The sequence below is a fragment of the Urocitellus parryii genome, chromosome 11, assembly GCF_045843805.1.
Source record: "Urocitellus parryii isolate mUroPar1 chromosome 11, mUroPar1.hap1, whole genome shotgun sequence".
NCBI classification, from domain to species: Eukaryota; Metazoa; Chordata; class Mammalia; order Rodentia; family Sciuridae; genus Urocitellus; species Urocitellus parryii.
Genome location: NC_135541.1, coordinates 70,242,988 through 70,261,832, shown reverse-complemented (window position 1 = coordinate 70,261,832; position 18,845 = coordinate 70,242,988). Strand labels below are relative to the sequence as shown.

At 37.3% G+C, this 18,845-nt stretch overlaps 1 protein-coding gene across 2 annotated transcripts in view; it reads right to left on the bottom strand.

Annotated features, from left to right (window-relative positions):
• The window catches only part of Lrrc8c (leucine rich repeat containing 8 VRAC subunit C), a 94,110-nt gene that overhangs the window by 35,805 nt on the left and 39,460 nt on the right, over nucleotides 1-18,845 (bottom strand). The gene's annotated exons all lie outside the window — the stretch shown is intronic.

Below are 18,845 nucleotides of genomic sequence, written 5' to 3'. Positions count from 1 at the left end.
ACTACTAAGCCACATCCCCAGACCTTTTTATTTTTTATTTTGAGACAGAGTCCCACTAAATTGCTTAGGGCCTTGCTAAATTGCTGAGGCTGGCTTTGAACTTGTGATCCTCAGCCTCCCAAACCACTGGGATTACTGGCAGATGCCACCATGCCTGGTTGTGCTTTTCTTTTGTCTTGAGTTCTGTTCTCTATTTCTTACGCTTTTCATATGCCATGGATACCCTCTCACTTATGCTGATTTTTTTTCCTCTGAGAAATCAGTTTGCCCTGGAAACTTACTATAGTTTGGGTATGTGTCCCCCCCAAATTTCATATATTCAAGGCTTAGTCACTAGCCTGTGGTGCTCTTGGGAGTTGGTGGAACCATTAAGGTTGGGGTCTAGTGGAAGGTTTTATGCCACAGGGGGCATGCCCTTAAAGAAGATGTTGGGATGCCAGCCCTTTCCCCTCTTCTCTTTGCTTCCTGCCTTCCATGGGAAGAACAGCTTGCTCCACCATGCTTCCCACCATCGTGTACTATCTTGCCATAGGCTCCAAAGCAACAGGTCAACCAACCATGCACTGAAACCTCCAAAAGTGTGAATAAATCTTTGAGAATAAACCTTTCCTGTTTTAAAGTTGATCTGTCTCAGGTATTTGTTACACGGACAGGAAGCTGACTAACATAAAATTCCTATTTGTGTCTAAATGACAGAAGCTAAGTGAATGGGGTACACATGAGGTTCTGCACAAAGGGAAAGAGGCATATCCCTTTCTTGATCTGCATTCTCCTTTGTCACTCTCATCATCATTGCCTTTACTGTGATCCAAGACTTGGGGTTAATCATCTTGCTACTGTGGGAAGAAGTATTCTTTCCATATTTTATGGCAAGGAATCAGGGAGGCCAATGAAGGCCAAAATGAAAAACTCTCTCTTCAACCTTCTTTAGATCTAATAATCTAGCTCTCAACACCCGTCCTTCCTGCTTAGTCCTAACTAATAAGGCAGAGGAAAGGTCACATTTGCTACTCTGTCTCCTAAATCTTGTTTGGTTCATGGATTTCCCCTCCCTAACACTGAATGAAGGACTATACAATAAACACCCTGGATAAAAGCCAAGCTTTTCCTTTGAATTTATTGGTGTTTATAGCTTTAGAAAATATTGTTATTCATTCTGTCCTCTGCCTTATGACTTTTCTTAAACAATAATTTGCTTTCCTTTTGCATCTGTACTTTTACAATGTTAAAAATTTCAGCTGCCTCGTGATGCTTTCTACTATGACCTATCTACTCGACATCTCTGCAGCACTTGAAAGATTTCTTCATGGGCTGCAAACTTTTTGAGAATAGAACTGATACAGTGTGTGTGTGTGTGTGTGTGTGTGTGTGTGTGTGTGTTCGTTCGTTCTTAAAACAGACACTGCAGGCAAACCACACCTCCTAAATTACTTCATATAGTCATGGTGCCATTAAAATTTCAGACTAGCTCACACTTTGACTTTCCTGTCACCTTATGGTCTCTCTTATCAATAAGTCACAACAATCTCACTGACCCAAATATGTTCCAGTCAGTTGTTTCAGTGATAATCAGATAGGTACTAATTCATCTTAACTTCCAAGTTCTGCTTCAAGAGCTACTGTCTTATTTCACTTTGAATGCTATAATGTCCAAAAACAAGATGCCCCCCAAAACTGTTGAATAAATGATGAATGCATTTACATGGCCATTCATGGAGCAATGCTTATTTAACTCATATTTGGGATGATCCCATTTAGCAGCAGAGAAAGTGACAATTATCAAAGTACCTGTGCCAAAGTCTACTATTCCTTGACAGATTTTGTTGTTGTCTCTTTGATGATAAGTGCCTTTATATCTTGGGAGGAAATTAAGCTTATTCAATGAAGCTGGGACAGTTTCAAGAGGAAAATGAGCAGTGGTTCTCAAACTTTTTGGTCTTAGGACTACTTCATGCTCTAAAACATTAGAGCTCCAAAGTGTTAGTATCAGTTATCATAAATATTGTGATTGTCTGAATCTGGAGTGTCCCTCTAAAGCTCATGGTTAGGCAATGCAGCAATGGTCAGAGGAAAAATGATTGGGTCCTAAAGACTCTTAGCACATCAATGGATCCAATAATTTGATGGATTAATAATTTGAATTAATTTACTGGGAGGTGGTGAAAACTATAGGCAGGGGGGGCATGAATGAAGGAAGTAGGTCACTGGGGATATGGCCTTGGGGACTGCCCCTTGGTCCCTTTTCCCCCTCTCTCTTTCTGTGCTTCCCCACTATTATAAGCAGAGGAGCTTTCCTTGCCATACCCTTCTACTATGTTGTTTCTGCCTTAGGATTAGATAACTATGGACTGATGCTTCTGAAACCATGAGCTAAAATAAATCTTTCATCCTCTTAAGATATCCTTGCTAGTATTCTGGTCACAACAGTGAACTGTGACTGACTGACTAACACAAATATTTTTACCAGGTTAGAAATTAAAACCAAGAAATTTTAAAAATATGTTAATTCATTATAAAAAATAAAATCAATCCAGGTTAATGTGTATTATCATTAAAAGGACTATATTTTCCAAAACACAGAAATTAGAATAATGGCATTATTTTGCCTTTTTGTAAATCTCTTTACTATCACCTTACTATAGAAGACAACTGAATTCCCAGATCTGTTTCTGCATTTAATCTATTGTGATACGGTGTTTGGGTTCAAATGAACAAGTAAAACACAGTCTCACAAATATATGTGGTTAGAAATGTGAGAAGTATCTCAATAGCTTTTTCAAGTTATTATGGATATTCATATTTGAGACTATACTAAACCTTGACTTGCAACATGGAATCGGGAAACCATATCAATTAACTTTTTAAATCCCATAATAAAACCCCTTAGTCTGTCTTACACTTCGGATAAATCTTTTTACCCAAGCATGATTCTGTAATAGCATGCATTAGTAATTTGGAAACTAATGGATCACTGAGTTATGTAATCTTCCAAATGTTGACACATTTCATTGTATAATATTAAAAAATCAGTACAATATTAAAAAATCATAGTAATTAATATCAACCACTGCTATCATCAGAAGAATTTTTTAAGTACTGGGAAACTGTCAAGCTCGTGGTGGTGGATACAAGTTCTCCAAAATTCTAATTATTATTTAAGAATACGAATTTCATTACTGTCAACAAATATTTGCTGCTCTCCTTTAAGTTGCACGTTCACTTCATTCATTTTGTGAATATAACATGCCACATACTCAAAAATAACCAGTTGTTTTATTCAAGTAAAAGCAGTGTGATAAAGTAGCTAATTCAACCTTCAACTCAAATATCACATAGGGCTTTCTTTCCCTTGAGACGCCCCTCTCCCGTGGGAGGAAGCTGTAGTGCTCTGTGTGTTTTTCCCATTACATGACCTAGTGTACTAATGTAATTTAGAGTCAAGAGTTGACAGTTACTAAAGTAATAATTTTTACTGCTTCAAGAGGGACATTAAGAGAAACTGGCTTAAAAAAATAAATTACAAGTGTGTACCCATGAAGAATACAGCCCCTATAGTATAATATGGTGCCTCTCTCTTGATTCATGCAAAGGTACCTTGTCCACCATTGATTTTGCACCATTGATAAAAAAGGCAAAAAACATTTTAGCATTATATTTTGATCTGTGAGATCCCTTAAAAAGGTCTGGGCTAGCATGGTTCTATGGACCACACTTTGAGAACCGCAGAGGCGGGAAACCACACTGTTCCTTTCTTTAACTCTGGCTTTCCTTGCAAAAGCAAGGACCTGGGCCTCCACAGCAGGAGAGGTTCCCTGAGTCCTTGGCCGAGTTGTCTCACAGGCATCATGCTTTTAGTATGGGAAATAAAGTCATCAAAGCAACTTAAGTATTCCTGCTGCTTCTTAATATCAGCACAACCTAGTTATAATGGATTACATGACTGGTTACAGAAAGAGCTGGTCAAGACGATGCAGCTTTTTAGTGTTACAACGAAACTTTTATTGATTGTACCTAAACTCTTTTGGTTGTGTATATACATGTGCAGATATATATCCACACACATATACATACTACTACATATAAACACATGTATAGATATATAATACACACATGGACTTTGTAGTTTTAATGTATCACAAAGCTCTAAGCTGTTATCCACCATAACATTAATCCATAACATTTTTGATACAAAAGGAAGAGTTCAATAAAAATCCCCCAACTAATGGATGGACTTTTTACTTGCTTAACTGAAAAATTTCTTTGTATTCTTCTTTCACAACTTTTAGTACCTCTGAACAATCATGCTCTGCAGAGACAACTACACTTGAATTCTCTTTGTCACTATTGTTTCCAAGTTCTTTGTGACAATTTCAAGAGTTATCACTGTAAACTAAAGGAGCCACTCCTGAATAAACTGCCAGGTTTAAATAATTAGGGGGCTAAAGATCAACTGGCATAATTTTATTCCTCTTTATACAGTTTCTATTTCAGAAATGTAAATAATTACCCTTTATACTTCCTCTGACCCTAATTTTCAACTCATTATAAAATTTTAGCTTATCTAATTAGTAATGTCTTTGGGAAGATGCCATTTCAAATGAAATCAAGGATTCTGGTATCCTAATTTTAAAAATTCAAACTTTTACTTTATATTAATGCTTCTGTAAACTTTTGCAGAAACCATATGCATTTCTTTTTTAAAAAAACACTTATAACAAAAAATTTCATTTTAATTGTTCTACATTCCATTTAAACTAAACTCTCAAAGATATAATTTAATCCTTTGATAAGAAATATTGGTAAAGTTAGGGGCAAACATAGTTTCATAGTTCTTTCTTTTATAGGGCTCTTCCTAAAATAATATGTACCCATCAGGATAATTTTAATACTTTCTGGTCTAGAGTTAATTATATAAAACGTATTCTACTCTGTTTATTAGCCCATGACTTAAAGAATATCAAACTTATTCTACTTCCTTGTTGCCATGTTGACTGGTAATGCTGCTCTGCCCTTCTTTGGCTATCGGGTAGATATGGCTGCATTTGTTTATTCCACATTTTTCTGGCAGTGGGTAAACAGAATCACCTTTAGATGGCACAGTCAAATATCATTCAAGAAAACAAGGGCCATTCCAAATGATCATAGGAATCATGTCAGTAACCCAGTGAGTGGCTCTTAACAGAATAAACAAAAATAACTGAATGATTCCTGAATATATGAAACACGAGTGCTACAGAGCAGAAATCCACATATATTTTTCATCTAGGTTGTTATATCCAATGTTGGTTCTCATTTTCTCATCCTATTTGATCTATCAGCAGCATCTGACGTGATCTGGCCATTCCTCTTTGGCTCTTCGGACATCACAGACTTTCTGTTTTCTTCCTACTTCCTGGTCTGTTCTTTCTTTCATTCCTTGGTTGTCTCCTCCTCTTCTCCCTGACTTTTATTTTGGAGTGCCCAGTGTCTTTGGTCCTCTTTACTTTCCTGACTCATTTGCTCCTCTGGCACTTGCATCTGGTCTAGATGCTTTCATTTATATTTCTACTCAGACTCTTCAGACTCTCAGATCCAAACCTACCTGCTGTCTTCACTTCACATCTGCCAGACACATCAAACTTGGAATGTCCCATACCTACTCCTGTCACACCCCACAGCAAAACCCTGCTTGTTCTACTTGCAGCTTTCCCATCTCAGTAAATGGCAACTCTATCTTAGAATCATCCTTGACCCCTCTCTGTCTCTTACATCCACATTCAATCTATTAAAAAAAAAACAACTTCTTTATTATGTTTTCTTAACCTACTGCCTCTTTTCTTCCACAAGAATGTAAGTTTCACAAAGGCAGGTCTTAATTTTTCAATTCCAATTTATTTTATTTTATTTTTTAATTGATTTTATTTTTTTAATACATGACAGCAGAATGCATTACAATTCTTATTACACATATACCACAATTTTTCATATCTCAGTTTGTATATAAAGTAGGTTGACACACAATTCGTGTCTTCATACATGTACTTTGGATAATGATGTCCATCACATTCCACCAACTTGCTAATCCCCTGCCTCCTCCCTTTCCCCCTTCCTCCCCTCTTCCCTATCTTGAATTCATCTATTCCTCTCATGTTCCCCCTCCCTACCCCACTATGAGTCAGCCTCCTTATATCAGAGAAAACATTCAGCATTTGTTTTTTGGGGATTGGCTAGCTTTACTTAGCATTATCTTCTCCATTGCCATCCATTTACCTGCAAATGCCATGATTTTATTCTCTTTTATTGCTGAGTAATAGTCCATTGTGTATATATACCACATTTTTTTTTTTTATTCATTCATCCACTGAAGGGCATTCTAGGTTGGCTCTGCAGTTAGCTATTGTGAATTTAGTTGTAGATGGACACAATACCTTTATTTTTATTTATTTATTTATTTATTTATATGTGGTGCTGAGGATTGAACCCAGTGCCTCACACATGCCAGGCAAGTGCTCTACCACTGAGCCACAACCCCAGCCCCTCAGTTTTCTAATTTTTATCAATGTATCACAAATACCTAGGAAATAAACCTTGGCATATGGTAGACAGTTAAAACTTGATGAATAAATTAGTGGATATTTGTAATTTTAGTGAAGAAACGCAGGCAACTGCCTTCAGCTTTAGAAATGATAATTGCAAAATGAAAGCACGTATCTGAGTAATGTCCTGGGAGGAAGGTCCCTCAAGGCAGGCTCAGGACTTGAGTGCAGCTGAGGCCAGTGTGAAGGGCAAAAGAGGAAGGGCATAGAAATACCACGATTTTACATTTATGGGTTCTTCTCAGTTGTGCCCGAAGGCTCCACAAATCAAAATAAAGTCCTGAGGATATGTTTTAAACAGTAATTATAAAATAAACTGCTTTTCCTCCCCTGGCAATACAAAGATGAAAATAAAAAGCCGGAGCCATATTCCTCCAATTACAATAAAAATTATATCTTTTTCCCTTGGGAAGGCATGCCTCTGGATTATCTGATTATATCGTTGTGGAATACATGACAAAACATTTCTAGAAAACTCTACCAAAGGAGGATGTAATTATATAGCTCTGTAGACATATTATTAATTAAAAGAGCAAATCACGAATGTGTTACAAGATTTTAGAACCTGAAGGGGACCAAAGAGATCATCCAGTTCACATTCCTCATTTTATGGGTGAAAAATTTGAGCCAAGAAAGATTAGGTGCCTTGCCCAAGGAACACAGCTGGTGATGAGCCATGATTTCTAACCAAATGTTTTTTCCCACTCTGGAGCTTATCGCTTTTAACATGTGACAGTGATTAGAACTTAAAGAAGAAAAATCACTAAGCAACAAAAAACAATGAACTCTTTTTGATTATTCCCTTCATACATTTGAAGAACAATCCTTTTATTCCCTTGTATTTTAGGGCACACTTCTCAAGGCCTTGATATAAAGGAGGATTGTTCATGAGCGTTTCTAGTTATCTTTATGGTAGTCTAAAGGTACCACTACAGATAGCACTGTAAATCCCCTAACTATATGCCACATGTTTAGACTAGTATAGGTCGCTTTTTTTCTGTTACCAAGCATGATTCACTTTTGTTCACTCATGTGTGATGAGAGTGAATTACAGGTCAGGCACATTGCCATGTGCTAAGGGAAGAGAAGAGATCAAAACAGACAAGGAACTTCCCCTTGCCTACATATACATTCCTGGAAGAATATTTGCTAATGAAATTCCTAAGAAAATATTAATTAGAACTGCTCTTCTTTGTAAATAGTTTTCATTATTGTTTCCTGTGCCAATGATGTACTTAAAGAGGGTTGTTGTTGTTGTTGTTTTGGTTTAAATTTCACTAAGGACAAAGTTTACATTTTATTCATTCTTCCAGAAAATAGTACAAGATCTTGGAAGAGGCCCTCATTACATATTTGTTAAACTGAAACACGCATAAGCATACATCCCACACACTTGTACACAAACCCAATTAAGTACTTTGTAGTAAAGACCATACTCTTCTTATATTATTATCTTCTTTGACAAAGCTTGATATTATAATAAATAAGAATTACTATTTACTATATATTACATTACCACATAAATAATGATTATTCAAAAAAAATCCTACCAAAGAGAATGCTTGAGAATGAGTCAGGAATTATTTATAATTTCAAACTTTAATACACAATGTTCTGTCACTGGTGCTGAAGAGGATGTATAGATCAATACTTTCTTATGTCTCTGCTTGTACCCAAGTACATGGCCATATTTTATGACTCCTTTGTTTGAACATTATTAAGAAGCAAGTGACAGAAAACAGAACTATACACAACAGTCTTATTAATAATATGGTAGTTTGGAATTTTGCATCTCTAAATCTTGCCAAGGTCTTAAAAGTTGGCTTTAACTTCTTTGGGATTTTTGTCAAATAGCTTCAGTTGTAATGCTATTAATAATTTAGTGCTTATTATGCACACTTCAAGTACATTTAAACTCAGAAGCCCTTTCTGATATGAGGCTAAGCTGTGATCTAATCATTTTTTTTTAAACTGACCATAAAAGACCACCAACTGAATGTTACTCCTTTCCTTATCCCTATATTCTGAATCCCTCTACAGTATCAGAAATGGCTCAGCTCTCTGCATCCCATTGGCCTTCTTATTCTGTTTTTAAAATCTGCCTTAAAGCAGGATCCATGTTTGCAGGAAACAGAGTGTGTACAAGCCCCTGCCCAATAGGAGTGGATAACCTGGAATAGGCTGTGTGCTTCCCCTCCAGCCCCCAGTCCCACTGACAGTGCTTCAGGAGAAGTTTGAGTTCATCTGATCAGTCTCAACAGCCAAAAACAAAGCTCAAGATTCACCTGAGTTTTATTTTTAAGGCTTTTATTGTCCTTTGGCAAACAAAGAGACTGAGGTTTATCTCCGATCTAGGCTTGTGCTCCCAGCAGCATTCACCCAGCACCTGACAGTACCCACCAGAAAACCAAGCAGAGCAGAGCTACAGGCCGCTGCCTGGGATGCCAACTTCCCATGAAGGGGAGAGAAAGGGGAGGAAGGAGACAGGAAGGCCCCTGCTCTCCACAACATTACAACTAAAGCTTCTTGCTTATTTCTTAACTTCTGGAGTTAAGAGTAATCTGAAAATTGCAGGGATCACCTTTTATTTCACATTACTTGCTCTGGGGACCAAAACTGCTCAAGAAATTGTTGAGTTGAATTCTTACTGATTCTACAGGGCAAGGTGGTGGTTGTCATTTCTGTTCTGACCAGAAGTGTAGCTTGTTTTTCAAATACCTTTTTCACAAACATAGATGGTAGACTGGTAAGTACCAGCCACCCATAAGTGTGACAAGGAAGCCAAAGCAACATTTTGTCTAAAAATCTTCCCCACTTGGTTCTTTCTTTCTTTTTTTTTTTTAAATATGGGTAAAACTTTAAGTTTCCAGGTATGTTAAAGTAATACTATCATGAAATAAGAAATTGATGTCAAACTGAAAGATTGCCAGTATAACAGATTTACAGTATAATCATTAGACCTTTATTTTATTTAATCATATTTGGTGCTGAGAATCAAACCCAGTGCTTCATACATGCTAGGTAAGGGCTCTACTACTTAAGTTACAACCCCAGCCCAGTATGATCATTTTTATCTTCCTCTTTTAATAAACTAATATGTTTTTTCAGGTACTGGGGATTGAACTCAGGGACATTCGACCACTGAGCCACATTCCCAGCCCTATTTTGCATTTCATTTAGAGACAGGGTCTCACTGAGTTGCTTAGTGCCTTGCTTTTGCTGAGTCTGGCTTTGAATAGTGACCCTCCTGCCTCAGCCTCCTGAGCTGCTGGGATTACAGGCACGTGCCACTGTGCCTAGTTTAATAAACTAATCTTTATAAAAATTTACTATTTAAAATTTCCCTTGTAGTATTGGGGACGATGGAAAGTTTGATACTAACAAAAAAAATACTAACTACTGAGTACTTCTCTGGGGACCCGAGAAAGCTGTTCAAGTGTCTTGCCAGTTCTTGATTTTTGTCTTTTCTGTTGAATGTGCTCAGTAAAATTCATGATGGAAAGAGGAAGTTCAGGTTCTCCAGCCTTTAGCAACTATGGAACTTGTACTGCCAGACTCTCAAACTGACATGAATGCAACTAAGAATCTCAAGTCCTGGGTTTTTGTCTACCTAGTCAATAGTGATAAACCTTTATTTATTTATTATTTGTTTATTTATGCAAAATCTTTGCCCTAAAATAATTATTGGGTTTGGTTCTCAATTTAATGTACTGATTGAATGGTCATCTTTTTCAAGTTAGACATTATATGAGTTCCTTCTTAAACAAAAATATAATGTGAAGATATTCTGTGCTCCCAGAATCACACACTCAAGTCTTGGAGGTAGGGCATCAAAGATTTCTTCAGATGAAGGCTCTAGAACATTATAGGCAAAGGCTGCTGGCCTTTCAAATCAGATTGTGTCAAAAATATGTATGAAAAAAATGTCTTGGAAGGTACAAGTCATTCAATTAAAATAGATGTTTCTAAAGATGAATATATTCTTCATTTAAAAAAGACAGACAACTAACTCCCCTCCCCCCCCCAAAAAAAAAAACAGTGAAACTAGGTGATATTCAATACATGATAGCAAAGACTAAATGACCTATATGGATCATGAAAAGTATAGAAAAAAAGATTAAAATAATAGTGGCAGGGCCCTGTGCTAATCCTGCAACTGGATTGTTCTTATAGTCCTCCCCCTGCTTTGCAAAAACTCCTATGCACACTGTAGACTGAGGCTTTAATGCCAAAGCATTTAGCATTTCAGACTCTCAAAGCACCATGGACATACCTCAATGACCACAGGCATCATGTTCGATTCATCTGTGCTCTTGGGTTAATGCTGGTCTCCCCCTTGCCATAGACTCCATGAAGGCAGGAATATTTTGTTTTTGTTCACCACTGTTTTCCTGATACCTCACTGTGTTTGGCACCTAAGTGCTGAATATATATTCACTGAATAAATAAATGAATAACTAGTAAAAACAAATTTTCAAATTAGTACAAGTGTAAGATCATGGATTTATTAATTTAAATCTTCTGTCAGCAAAAATAAATTTAAAAAGAAAATTTAAAGGCCCGTCAGCTAAGATGGGGTAAGAGCCAAGCAGTGCCATCTTTATAGACAAAATGGTTTACTTGTAGTTTCTATTAATAATAAGAAAGTTGGTTTGGGGCTAGATGAGGTCTTCCCGAGAAAAACCATCTCAAAAATGTTGAGAGCTTTGCCAAATATATTTTTAAAAATTGTTGAAAGACCTAAAAAACAAAATAGAGGAGCCTAGCAATGTATCAACTTGTATAGTGACATCTAAAGTTGGTTTAAGAACGGGTTTTGTTCAGCAACTTCACCAGGAGAATGAGGGTACCTAGAAAGAGAAAAAGTAGCTCAAGGTTTGCTGAATTGGGAGCCTAAAAATATCAATTTTGAATACTAACAAATGAAAAACTAAGTAGAAAGGTCACAGGAATTCAATTAAAACTAAGTTTTAACAAGGAAAAACGTAAGGCAAAAACAAGAAAAAAAACTACTTTTAGAAGTCAAACACTTCAAAGATGAGGTTGGAAGTTCTGAAGAGGAATTTAGGAATGAAATAGATGATCTTTCGGATGGTGGAAAATGGGCTTAGAGCCAAGGGAAAAGACAGGGTTTATGGAACAACTGTGGGGATGTTTGTTTTTATTTGTTCTGTTCCTCTTTTCAGATGACCCATATTAAAATGTTAATTTTGACCAATGTTTTAGGGACTTAAATTAGTTTCTGCAAAAATAAAAAAAAATTATATTCAACAGAGAAGTGGAAATTGGTAGAAAGATAGGCTGGTTCATTTTTACTAAGTCCTTGGACACAAGCAGAGTCAGCTTTGGGATTATAGTGGCAAAGATGTGAGAGTTGGGGAAATGGGATGGAGACAATCCAAGGACCTGATTCAGCCTGACCTTTCTGTTGCTGGAGGGAATACAGATTTATCAATGGAGAGAGCCACTCCTGGAGTACAAAGTTTTCCAAGGACAGATGCAGTGCGTTAAAAGCTTTACATCCCTGACACCTACCATAGGTCCTTGCAGCTTTATTCATTCTTTCTACATATATTGGAATTGCTTTTATCTCCAAGGCATGGAGTTCGCTAATGTGGATAAAGCAGTAAGAAAGAAAATAGAACCTATGTCTTTATGAACTTTGCCCTATGGTAGAATGAAGGTAAAACGACACACATTTAATCAAACATGAGGAAGTAGAAGTTGAGGACGCTCAGAAAGCACTGAGCTACCAGAAGTGACTGCATACAAATATGAAGCACCACCTGGAACACTTAGCCAGGTAAATTGGAGTCCAGGGCCAGGAGTACATTTCAGACAGGGTGGAGGTCTACAATGATAGTTTCTGACTCCGACTTTTAAGATGTTCTTTGTTGCCCTCCATTGATTGTAAATCACAAATATTTGGTTTCTGTTTATTTTAAATAAATTAATTTGTTATTTTCTATCTCTAGAGATAGAAGGACAGGACTGAACTGGTCCAGATGCTTTGAGAGGAGGATAACAAATCACACATTCTTAGATTGAATTGCCAAAAGTCTCACCAAAAGACTTTATCTAAGGGATGTGTGAAAATCTACCAACATCATGTTGTTATAACCTGGATATGATATTCTCCCCAAAGTATGTGTGTTAATGCAGGAATGTTCAGAGCTGCAATGATTGAATTAAGAGAGCTGTAACCTAATCAGTGGATGAATCCATTAATGGATTCATAATTTGAATGGACTAACTGGGTGGTAACTGTAGGCAGGTAGGTGTGGGTGGAGGACATAGATCACTAAGGGAATGGCTTTGTGGTTTATATTTTGTCCCTAGCACCTCTCTCTCTCTCTCTTTCTTCTCTCTCTCTCTCTGCTTCCTGGCTATTACAAGTTGAGCAGCTCTCTTCACTTCACTCTTCTGCCATGATGTTCTGCCACATTTTGGGCCCAGAGCAATGAAGTTGGCCAACCATGGACTGAAACTGTGGGCCAAAAATAAACATTTCCTCCTCTAAGTTTTTCTGCTCAGGTGTTTTGGTCACAGTGATGGCAACCTAAGTAATGTGTGGAGCTTCACAGTTTCACCTAGTGTCTGAACGTTAAATAAGGGACACTGCCATCCAGACCATGTGAACAGACCCTAAACTGTATGGGTTCGTCTGCCACAGGATGCCTCAACTCTAATTCAGCGTAGAAATTTAAAATGCCCCAAAGCTCTGGCTTAGTAGTTAACACATTTGATAGCAAGCTGCAAACATTGTTTTAGCATTGCAGTGTGGCAGCCATTACCAATGAAAAGGTTGGCTCAGCAATTTTCTGGGAATGAATACAAGACATAATGACGGGGGTCAAAGACTGCTTTCTGCCCTATGTCTGTCCAAATGTGTGCTAGCCTCCCATGTAATCACCTCACTCAAAATTCATCCAGAATTCCTCCTTAGGAACTGAATTCTGAGCTGCACACTGAAATCCATTCTTGTCAAAGAATAAACTCCTATGATCTGTATTAAAAATTTCTTTAAAAAGATTTTAACTGGTAGATCCAAGATAGTGGGCCAGAGGGAGGCAGCATTCTGTGTCACTCCATGACCTGATAATCATGCTCCTGTGTAGGAATCATGGCCACCATGCCCATTCAGGGCTCCAGGGCTCGGCGTCAGAGTAGGTCTCCCAACTATTTGCCCACGCAGGACTAACGGGTACCCAAGTGAGATCATCAGTGGAATCAGCACCCATACAGAACTTCTGGCCACCCACCAGAGCAGAAATCAATGATGCATGCATAGGAACTCGGCCACCACTCCCATTTGGATCCCCATCTACCAACGTGGGGCTCCCCCAGAACTTCTATCTTGGGGCTCTGCAGGAACAGAGATAGTACCCTATGTGCAGGAGTCTGCCTGCACCCGAGAACTTCATACAGGCTCTGAAGTCAGCCGACAGCCACACATTGCACACCACAGAGCTCCTCTATGAACTCATTGTCCAACGCCAATGCCTGGCTCCCCCCACCTGAACCGACACCCCTTCGCTGAAAGCAACCACCTCCATCTTGAGTCACTTTAATCACCATCTTTAGTGTGGGCAACTCTCAGTTTGGAACTCTGGATGGCAAGGTACCCAGTTTCTAGCTACCCCCTCTCCCCAGCAGCTGCTACCCTGGCACAGTGAGTGCCCAACACAAAACAGCTTTCAGCTGGGCAAGTGCGCAGCACACCCAAAGCACCAGGCTCAAGAGCCCCTGAGAGAACGGTCCATTATTAGGAAGGGAGAGGGTGAGTGTGATATAGATCAGAGATTAACACAGAGACCAGGAACTGGGAGGTCTTCAGGTGAGATAAGAAGAAAGACCAGGTGCTCGCATCACATGAGTAGACCCCAAAAGAGATCCGTGAGGTGCAGTCTCCCTTCAGGGATCGACAGATTCCACACCCTACTTCCAGGTGCCCTCCAATCAGGACCAACCCTCCCACCTTGGTTACCTTCACATCCTGAGGGGAGAGAGATACCAACTAACAACAGATGACCCCACCTATTGGATGAGAAGGGAAGCAGGAAAGATAACTGATCTCCAACCAAAACAATCCCTATTTCTTCCTTTGAGATTTTTTTTTTCCCTCCCTCTCTATTCTCCCACCCTCACATCCCCAACATATGTGAAACCAAGTACTTTGCATGAATTAGGATTTTGAGGACTGGTGCATCTCAATAGTATATTACAGATGTGTTGTATATTCGTTTGGTTGTTGCTTTGTTTTCTTTTTTCCCACCAATTTGTACTATTTTAACATTTTTTATTTTTCTTAATATATATGTGTGTTTGTTTTATGTACTCTACTGTCTTCCCACTTATTGTCTACCCAAAATTACTTCCTTTTTCTTCTCCTGCGACTAATATTCCTCTTTAGGTTTCTCTTTCACACTTCCTAAGATATAATAACTCTATATCCTCACCTCTTACCACCTCTGCATATCATCCTACTCCTCATCCCCAGTTCTTTGTCCACCATCAGAAACTGTAAACCATTTTACAAACCTACTGAATATATTGTAGATAATAATTGAATTCACCATTTCTGTACATTGTGACCAAACTGTAAACATCTTAACAGCAAATATTTGTTTTTACAGTGTATATTGTTTATGTTAGGATCTGTTAACATTGTCTTTCACCTCAAAGGAGAGGTATTGGATCCTTATAGCACTATAAGCCTATAGGGTAAAAATGGTAATGCCTCGGATCCACAGTGCTAGAAGGGAAGACGCACAAGCATGAAAAGAAAAGGGAAGAAAGTGCCCCAAACAAATCAAGAGACCACATTATTAGAATCCATGGACAGCACAGCAGAAGAAATGACAGAGCAGAAGTTCAGGATATACATAATTAAAGTGTTTTGTGAATTAAAGGATGATATAAGAGAGCAAATACAGGCAGCAAAAGATCATTTTGACAAAGAGCTACATAAACAAATGCAGGAAGCAAAAGATTACTTCAATAGGGAGATAGAGGTTCTTAAAAAAAACAAACAGAAATCCTTGAAATGAAAGAAACAATAAACCAAATTAAAAGTTCAATTGAAAGCATCACCAATAGACTAGACCACATGGAAAATAATACCTCAGATAATAAAGACAAAACATATAATCTTGAATAGAATGTAGACCACACAGTGAAAGTGGTAAGAAACCATGAGCAGACCATTCAGGAAATATGGAATAGCATAAAATGACCAAACTTAAAGAGTTATTGGGATAGAGGAAGGCATAGAGGTCCAAACCAAAGGAATGAGCTATCTATTCAATGAAATATTACCATAAAAATTTCCAAACATGCAGAATGAATTGGAAAACCAAATTTAAGAGGCTTACAAGATGCCAAATGTACAAAATCACAACAGATGCACACTAAGGCATATTATAATGAAAATGCCCAACATACAGAATAAGGAGAGAATATTAAAAGCCAGGAGAGAAAGGAATCAGATTACATATAGGGGGAAACCAATTAGATTATGTGCAGATTTTTCAACCCAGACCCTGAAAGCTAGAAGATCCTGAACAACACAGATCAAGCTCTGAAAGAAAATGGATGCCAACCAAGAATCTTATATCCAGAAAAATTAAGCTTTAGACTTGATAATGAAATAAAAACCTCCCATGATAAACAAAAGTTAAAAGAATTTACAACTAGAAAACCTAACTACAGAACATCCTCGGCAAAATATTCCATGAAAAGGAATTGAAAAACAACAATGAAAATCAGCAAAGGGAGGTATTACACTAAAGGAAAAACTAAACAAAGAAGAAACCAAATCAAGTTAAATACCCAAAATAAACAAAAATCACTGGGAAAACAAATAATGTCTCAATAATAACCCTGAATGTTAATGGCCTAAACTTATCAATCAAAAGACATAGACTGGCAGATTGGATTAAAAAAAAAAAAAAGACCCAACAATATGCTGCCTTCAGGAGACTCATCACATAGGAAAAGACATCTAGACTGAAGGTGAAAGGCTGGGCAAAATCATACCACTCACATGGACTGCGGAAACAAGCAGGGGTTTACATCCTCATATCAAAAGTTAATCAAAAGGGGTAAAGAAGGATATTTCATAGTGCTTAAGGGAACCATTCTTCAACAAGACATAACAATAATAAATTTATATGCCCAGAACAATGGAGTGCTACGTTCATCAAACAAGCTTTTCTCAAGTTCAAGAGTCAAATAGACCACAACACAATAATTCTGGGTGACTTTAAAACACCTCTTTTACCAATGGATATAGATCTTCCAAACAAAAGCATCAAACACCAAAAGCAGCAGAAGATAGGAAACAATTAAAATCAGAGCTGAAATAAATGAAATTGAAACAAACAACAACAAAAAACAATTGAAAAAATTTACAAAACAAAAAGTTGGTTCTTTGAAAAAATAAATAAAATTGACAAACTCTTAGTCAGGCTAACAAAGAGAAAGAGAGAGAAAACTCAAATTACTAACATACGTGATGAAAAAAGAAATATCACAACGGACACTTCAGAAATACAGAAGATAATTAGAAATCATTTTGAAAACTCTACTCCAATAAAATAAAAAATATCAAAGGCATTGACAAATTTCTAGAGTCATATGGCTTGCCCAGATTGAATCATGATGATATTTACAATTTAAACAGATCAATTTCAAGTGATGAAATAGCAGATGCCATCAGAAGCCCACCAACCAAGAAAAGCCCAGGACCAGACGGATACACAGCTGAGTTCCACAAGACTTTTAAAGAACTAATGACAATACTCTTCAGTTTATTTCAAGAACTAGAAATAGAGGGAGCATTTCCAAACTCATTCTCTGAGGCCAATATCACCCTGATTCTCAAACCAGGCAAAGACACATTAAAAAAAAAAAAAGAAAACTTCAGTCCAATATCTCTAATGAACATAGATGCAAAAATTCTCAGTAAATTCTGGAAAATTGAATACAAAAACAGATCAAAAAGATCCTGAACCATGATCAAGTGGGGTTCATCCCAGGGATTCAAGTTTGGTTCAACATATGGAAATCGACAAATGTAATTCATCACATCAATAGACTTAAAGAATCATATGATCATCTCAATAGAAGCAGAAAAAGCACTCAACAAAATATAGCACCTCTTCATGTTCAAAACACTAGAAAAACTAGGGATAACAGGAACATATCTCAACATCATATAGGCTATCTATGCTAAGCCCCAGGCCAACTTCATTCTAAATGGAGAAAAATTGAAAGTACTCCCTCTAAAAACTGGAACAAAACAGGGATGCACTCTTTCACCACTTCTATTTAACATAGTTCTTGAAACACTGGACAGAGCAATTAGACAGATGAAAGAAATCAAAGGGTTACAGATAGGAAAAGAAGAACTCAAATTAACACTATTGCCGACAATATAATTTTATACCCAGAAGACGCAAAATTCCACCAGAAAACTTCTAGAACTAGTAAATGAATTTAGCAAAGTAGCAGAATACAAAATCCATATCCATAAATCAAAGGTATTTCTGTATCTCAGTGACAAATCCTCCAGAAAGGAAAACTACCCCATTTACAATAGCCTCAAAAAAAAAAAAAAAAACCCCAGCAACTTGGGAATCAACCTAACAAAAGAGGTGAAAGACCTCTACAACAAAAACTACAGAACGCTAAAGAAAGAAATTAAAGAAGACCTTAGAAGATGGAAAGATTTTCCTTGTTCTTGGATAGGCAGAATTAATATTGTCAAAATGGCCATACGACCAAAAGCATTATAGAGACTTAATACAATTCCAACCAAAATTCCAATGACATTCCTCTTAGAAATAGAAAAAGCAGTCATTGAAATCAATAATGTAATAAATAAATGCCATCAGAAGCCCACCAACTTCATTCTAAATAGAGAAAAACTAAAAGTACTTGCAGGTGGCAATACTATGCCAGACCTAAAACTATACTATAGAGCAAGAGTAACAAAAACAGCATGGTACTGGCACCAAAGTTGACTGGTAGACCACTAGTACAGAATAGAGGACACAGAGACTAACTCGCATAATTACAATTATCTTATATTAGACAAAGGTGCCAAAAACATGCATTGGAGAAAAGATAGCCTCTTCAACAAATGGTTCAGGGAAAACTGGAAATCCATATGCAACAAAATGAAATTAAATGCCTATCTCTCACCAGGCACAAAACTCAACTCAAAGTGGATCAAGTACCTAGGAATTAAACCAGAGACCCTAGGTC